At 50.6% G+C, this 7484-nt stretch overlaps 1 protein-coding gene across 4 annotated transcripts in view; it reads right to left on the reverse strand.

Annotated features, from left to right (window-relative positions):
* The window catches only part of FRYL (FRY like transcription coactivator), a 158478-nt gene extending 150998 nt beyond the window's left edge, over positions 1-7480 (reverse strand). The window contains exon 1 of one of the 4 annotated variants that reach the window (XM_072334014.1): positions 7071-7480. The gene's annotated coding sequence lies outside the window, so the exon portion shown is untranslated. Of the gene's footprint in view, positions 1-5380; positions 5524-7070 lie in introns of those variants that run through there. The other 3 variants (XM_072334013.1, XM_072334017.1, XM_072334015.1) reach the window with 3 other exon arrangements.
* Between the last annotated feature and the right edge of the window lie 4 nt (positions 7481-7484).

Consider the following 7484-nt stretch of genomic DNA (forward strand, 5'->3'; position numbering starts at 1 on the left):
AGAGCAAAGGAACAGGTTAGCAGTAGCAGAGTGAAGGTGTCAGGAGCCCTACACCCTTACTGCCAATTCTCCCAGCAACAGCAGCAATTACTCCCACCTCCTTTCTCTCTAAGGGCTGGGGTACCCACAAGCTCCCTGAGCCACTGTGGGATCAGCTACCACTCAGCTCTCTGCCCCAAGGAATGAAGAAGCCACAGCAGTCAGTCTGCACAATGCAGCACATTTTTCAGTGTTTGGATGACATCTGTTTTTAGATTATATCTGCAGAGGAAGAAATCATACTATTTTTGTTCAAAGTCATCTTTTTTAATGTGATCAGCATTACCGGCAGATCGGATGAGCTCAATTTGCTGTCTATCCTGCAAATTCTGTCAATCTCAAAGATGTTTAGCTGCTCCAGAAAGAATGCAAATACTTCTACCTGACTTAGAGTAGGAGAACAAGTGTTATTGATATGTATAATTTCCATGCAAGACAGGCTAAAGCTTTCCCAGACAAAGAAAGCCAGTCTATCTGTCCAGCTCTGCTGTTAACCACAAGCGTCCTCCAGGGCATAGTGTTTACAGTAGATGCACCCTCCTGTTAAGGAACTGAGCACCAACACCAACTGAGCAATTAAGTCACACTTTACAATTGGAACTGAAAACATGAATTCCAGAGACCTGGTTTTATCAACAACATTCTCAAAGCTCAGACTATAAATATTCCCTTACCATTTATTATTGTTTCCTAAATGAATATTCTCTTTTAAAACTCTCCCACCCTGCACCACCAGAGCCCTACCTTTTGAGTCAGATACAACTATCTACATGTGTCCATACAGATGTATCACCACCCTCTTCCAGCCCTTATTTTATAAACACTTCCAATGTTATAGTCAGTTACTCCAAACAAACAAACTTAGCAGCATAGGACTGGCAGAAACCACACAACTGTTGTATTTTGAGACTACTGCAATAACAAATAGTGAAGATAAAAACAATAGCAGTCAGTCTTCTATGAAAGGCTATCCAAGTGTGATTGAATATTGCAGAGAGGGGCTTGTCCATTTTCTCTCTGTGACCCTTTAGCACATTCTTGCCTCTAAAAATGGCACTCGATGTTTTCTCTCAGTTTCTCTCCCTCAGTTATTTGCATTGTTCGTGGCACCTTTGAGCTCCCTTAATGCTTTTCCTCATGAGCATAACCAACACCACTCCCACATGGCCTGAACTTTGGTAGGTCCAAGCATGGATAAACACTGCTGTTGTCACCCAATAGCTTTTCTTCCTGTTTAACTCCATGAAACTCATTTTGTGCAGTACTATTTTTATTTTTTACTGTAAATTGTAGCATATGAAGACAAATCTGAGAAACCTTGAGGGAACTGAAGGAAAAAAACATGACCTGAAGATCTACTGGCAAGATACTTCCATGAAAGCATTAAAAGATCTAAGTCAAGTCCCACTGAAATCCTCTCTGGAATACTTTATACAAGTCAGGTCAATACAAACATGCTAAAAAGGCTAATTGTATACAAATAAGGCAACAACGGAACTGTAAGGCTGCCAGATGAACAGAAAGCATCTCACCCAAACGAAAGAGAGCCTGACAATAACAGTATAACTTGTATATACCAGGAAAAAAAAAGCCCAGCCTATTCCCAAGGAGTATGTGAACTAAACGTTAGAAAAGGAAACACTATTATTAAAGCTGAACAATAACAACTGATTGATTGCTATTAGCAGCTTGAAACTTAAAAATACTCCCAAGTACCAGAGGAATCTTATCCCGAAGCAGCGTTCCAACAGCAAGATGACAAGGCACACAAAACTTGTTTTGTTTTTTATTCTCTTGTGCCAATTTCAGTTAAATAGATAAATAAAGAAAAAGACCTGAGCCAGCTGACTTTTCCCATTCTCTGGAGAACAGGGAGAATGGAAACAGGTGACTCCAGAGTGCTCAACAGAACTCCAAAGTGACCAGCAGCACCGTTTAAGTGTGTGCAACAAGCAACCAGAGCTTTCTGCCACAAGCTGCCCTGAAAACCCAGCTGCTGCTTCAGGCAGAGCCAGACCCATTTTGTTTACACTCCTACCAGGTGCTGGAGCGCAGGATAGGCACCACCTGGAGGCTCTGTGAATTTCACAGACTGATTTTGTTCATTATCACCTGCTCCTAAAAGAAGAAAACAATTTACATTGCTCACACTGACAGTGGCATCCTCTGTACGTAAAAAAGAAACCAAAGCTCACAAAAGCACCATCGGGGCACTGGGCCATTCCATCAAATATTTAGACATTTAAGAGAAACTCAATCTTAACTTCTGAAGTAACTTTTTTTAATGTTTTCCTCTTCCTAGTTTTTGCTAATGATTTCATTTTGTGCACAAAAATGGAATAAGCATAAAAACCCCTCAAAAACAAAGCCACATCAAGAGCAGATGCTCTTGTTCGATTAGCTCAAGAGCTTATTCCTTCCTTATGTTTTCCAGTGACAGCACTGACTCCCCCCCTGCCATGGTACATCTTGCCCTTCTTCCTGGGAGGTGCTCATGTCACAGGGAATTAGGGATTGTATTAGATTTGGGGGAGGGGAAGGAAGGACAGCACAGTCTTGGAAGAGACAGAGCTATGCAGTGTTACACAGATATGAAGAAAATTAATCAGCAAACACTTGGGGGTACACAAGCTAAATGCCAGGAAAAAGAACTGCTATTTTAATATATAAAAAAGGCAAAGCAACCCTAGTTGAATCAGCCTGGCTAACACCTATCACTGGAGCTGACTGGGATTTGGAGCGAGACCAAATAAGAATAACACTGAACTGCAAAACCCTCCCACATTGCCACACTCTTCTCCAGCCCATGATCATTCCTGAGAGGTTTATTACAGACCCAGAAGTCATAAAGGTTCAATGTTGTTTGGGTGTGAACGTGCAGAAGCGCTGCACAGCGGTAAGCCACAGCCAGACTGCAGGAGGCAGCTGCTTTACCACTGTGGGTGAGCTGCCCTGCACTTCCCACTGGTAGGACAGCGCAGGCCTGACAACACTCACGTGGTCACAACCCCAAACCGCTACCTTCATTGTTCTCACAGTGACTTGTGCAACTCATCTCTAACTCTGAGGTACCTCCATCTCACACGGCTGTTGGAACATGACACCTGTGATTGCCCTTGAGCTATGGCTCAAACGTATACAAGAACCACCACAAGCTCATGGCTCTCTACACCAGAGGGAGCACATTCTATATTCATGATCTGGATTACACGAATCCACTGAAGTGTACAGTCTGCCTGCATGCCTCTTACAGCGCTCCGACTAAAAAAGAAAACATTTAGTCCTTTGTGCCATAACGAACCAGCTGCCACCAGCCAAAGAGACCAAGATAAAAACTCCCTGAAGTACAAAAGTGGATACAAAATAGGCAATTTCTAATGCGGAACACCTTGTTTTCCAAGTCGGTTTCTTTCATACATAGCCAATGGGAGCTGGGTTTAATTATAATCTTCTTAAGTTCTTAGAAAAAGTAAATACAGACAGGGTGTTCTCAACTGTATTAGCAAAAACTTTCTGCACATCAATTAATTTTAACCCCCAAAATTAGAAAGACAAATATTTACAGTGGGGGGAAAAAAAGACCAAAAACATTTGATAACCACTCTTGAGCTGATCAGGGCGAGCAGAACAACACTGGAAAGGCATTAATACAGCAATGTGAACAAATGAGACATTTTCATTGTTACCCTCTAGTAACCTACAGCCCTCCATCTCCTTCCTGAAGGATGTAATACTATGACGTGAGCACCAGCTGTGACTGTGCTCCCTTAGTCCAGGCAGTCAAACACACAAGTGAAGTTAGCTCAGTATCTCAACCTTACATTCATCCTGAAGAACCAACAACTCTTCTTTTGAAACAAAGCTCAGCGGTACTTTTCTGTGACAGCATCCTAAAGCCATGTACCACTCTGCTTCCTGAGCGGGCACTGCCATCACATACCACCAGCCAGCAGCCTCCAGGAGCCCCTGCAAATAAAACAAGCTTCTGACGCAGAGCACTGTTCTCACCTGTAAGCACTCAACTTCCTAAGCCTGCACTGCCATTTTTACCTGGGGTTATACTTCCTTCCTGTGATATACCACAAGACGAGGCACAGTGTGTGGTTTCTCAAGCTTGCTCAAGCTTCCACTGAGCTTCTGAAGGGCTGGAGTGCATTCTCAGTGTCACAGCGACAGCAGGGAACCTATAGAAAGGCACACTGCAGGAACTTCTTCAATAGCTACAGGTAACTTCACTCAGCAAATCACCTCACAAAGCACAACACTCTACATGCTCCACACTACATTGTTCCTGCAAACGTGCATGGCTCTTTGTGGCCAGGTCAGCAACCTATGTACACTTTGCTATCTCTGGCCTCGTTTCAGTGCCTCACCACCTGACATGTCATTTGCAACGTACAAAGCCTAAGCCTGGGGGATGGCCAGCGCATGAGTACAGAAGAGCCCACATGTTTTGCGTGCGCTCCCAGATGCACTCAGGTCTCCAGTTCCGGGGAGATAGAAACCCAGGTTTCCTTCTCCTTCACCTCTGCACTGCCACTCACAGCAAAGCCAACAAATGGCTCTGACAACTCCTCAGCTTCAACGACCCCCAGAACACGGTTTGTTTGGGTTTTGTTTTGTTTTCCATTTCCCTTCCGATTCTTTCTGAGCTGGAACTAACCGGGCAATCGCTACTGAACCGCTGATTTCTGGATAAAATACAAACCGAGCTGCTTGGCGAGCGTTGTTACAGCCAACCAGAACTATCACAGAAGCGAAGTAGAGGAAGTACAGACGTTAAAGCCGGGCGGGGGGAGAATGCGGCCAAGCTCCCGCCGCACCTACAGCCGCACGGGCAGCACAACGCGAGAGCAAAAACGAACCGGAGATCCGAACAAGGCTCGGGCCCGCCGCTGCGCCGCGCTGCCGGGATTCGGGGCGAACTCCGCCCGCGCTGCCCCCGGCCCGGCACCGCTGCCGCCTGCCGGGGCGGGGCCGGGAACAAAGCCTGGCTCAGGGCCGCTGCCCCCGGCGCCGCCGCACGGTCACTCCGCAGCGCAGAACCTCGGCCCGCGGGGCCCGGCCGAGCGCCTCCCGGCCCCGGAGCTGCCGCCACGCCAGCTGGGCACCTACCGGCAGCAGCGGACGAGCGAGGGAAGCTCGGCGCGGCCGGAAAGGAGGGACGGAGAGCGGCGACGGCGGGGCGCCGCTACACCAGGGCGGTGCTGCCGAGGGCCGCCCGCCTCTGACCCGCGCCCCCTCCCCGCCGTAAACAAAGTGGCCCGGCCGCACAGCCCGCCCTCGCGCCCCGTTTCCGTCGGAGCGCTCCCTCCCCCCTTCCCCACGGTCCGGCCGCCACCTCACCGCTCCCCCGAGTACCGCCGCCTCGAGAGCGCCGCGCCGCCCCGCAAAGCGCCGCCGTCGGGAAGCGGGCGCCGCCGCTCACGCCGCCTGCTTTATCCCGCCGCCGCTCCCCTCCGGTAACTCGACGGCCCGGCTCGACCTCCCGCCCCCCCACCGCCCATTGGCGCGCGGCGCCCCACCAGGAACCGCCGCTCACTGGGGCGCGAGCGCAGCACTCAGGCGGCACCGCCTCTCCGCCCCCTCCCCGTTGGCTCCTTCTGGTCGAGCCCGCCCTCGAAGCCCCGCCCCGCGGCGTGCCTCTCGGCCAATCACAACGCCACGCACGGCGGCCTCCCGCGGAGGCGATAGGCTGAGACGGCGGCCGGTCCCGCCCCGCGAGAAGCGCCCGCTGCCGCCCACGGCCTGGCTGCCCAGGGATCCGCGGCCGCCGCGCGTAGCGGTTGCGGGGGCGTGCAGAAAGCCGCCCGTCTTCACGTTCGGCAGCGAGGTTCTCCCCTTTCCCGGCCGGTTACTCGCCTGCTTTACTACGTAGCCCTAAGGACCGGCTTATGGAGTCATTCACAAAGCACGCCGCAGTACCGCTTATTATCAACGCGGGCACGATCCTTACTCATTGAGGCTGTGCCTAACGGCTCTACGGACGCCCACTGTCGGTTCTCACTGATGTGCCACAACGCTTCGGGCACCGAGTAACCGAGTCTTGTTTGCCGCCAGCCGCAGCCACCTCACAGTGATCGGCCTGGGTGGAAAAGCCTTCGTTCCCCAACAGGCAGCAGCTGTTCCCCTGAGCCCAACGATCAGCTCCCAGCTGTTGTGCTCCACTCTTTTGTCCAGAGCCGAGCAACAGCAGCACAAAGGAGACAGAGGCATTTCCTCCCCATCTGAAGCTCCATGGTTAGAGAAGGAACAATCCATAAAGCACAATCCCCCCCCTACAAAAAAACGCAAGCTTTAACAACAAATTGTTCTCTTTACCCAGAATGGCAAGAAGCATTAAATGCACTGCCTGTAGAAATACGTTAAATAAACAAAACTATCGGGAATTCATGAGACCGAGATTTTGCTTTGGGATGAACAGTGTTTGTACCTGATGTTCAGGTGTCGACAAGTGCTTAATTAGGGCGGGCTCAGGCGATGAGCAGAGATAAAGGCTGGAACCAATCTGCGTTATCAGGCAGATCACAGTCACATTCTGTACTAATTCCAGATGCTTTGCATGCACATTCCCCGCTGATTTCTGACACCTTCAGCCTCTAAACCCCATATTTCCTATCTCCAGGCACAGGCTTTTTCTGTGCAGTCATCAGGCAGCAACAATTTAAGCCTCTTCACTTGAATTGCAGGGTTCAGAGACAAGGGCTGTGGGGCTGGCTGGCAGGGAGTGCTACATTCCAGGCAAGTAGAGGCATAACGCTGCGCTGAGCATTCGAGCAGCAATACCGAGAGTTTACAAGGAAGCTTTAAAGCACAAACCGCACCATCAAAAACATCTTTCCCCCCCCAGCCCCCCTTCGGTTTTCCCTGATTTCTCACACTCGGCACTCACCCGCTATCACTGCCATTGCAATAAGAGGCCCGCAGGCCTCCTAATTGAAACAAAGGGGAAGGGAGCCCTGTATGCAGCCAGGCGAGGAGCCTGGCACTAACAGCACCGACACCGTGAGGAACAGCCGCACACTGATTACCTTCACAGGATTCGCCACTGCCGAAGCTGTGCCTGCTCTCACGTTTATTACAGGGTGGCACTCCTTAAGAAGGCAGGAAACAAGATAAGGCACAGGAAGGAAATGCTCTCTATTGAAATTAATGCTTTGCGTCCCGCCCGCTGATGCGAGGCAGCCGCACCGCCCGCTCCCAGCCTTTACACCGAGGGGGGAAAATAAATAAATAATAAAAAAGAGAGAAAGCAGCGGAGCAGGTAGAGGCACCGCACTGCCACACCGACACGAGGCTCCTCGTCCTCCTCTCCTGCTTCCACAGCGGAGCCTCGGGATAGAGGCTGCACGCCCTGACACAGCTCCCGACCCAAACACCACCAGGCCCAGCCTGGCACCGGGTTCGGCCCCAAGGCGCCCCGAGCTCCTCGCGCCTGCGCACTG

Source organism: Excalfactoria chinensis, chromosome 4, assembly GCF_039878825.1.
Source record: "Excalfactoria chinensis isolate bCotChi1 chromosome 4, bCotChi1.hap2, whole genome shotgun sequence".
NCBI classification, from domain to species: Eukaryota; Metazoa; Chordata; class Aves; order Galliformes; family Phasianidae; genus Excalfactoria; species Excalfactoria chinensis.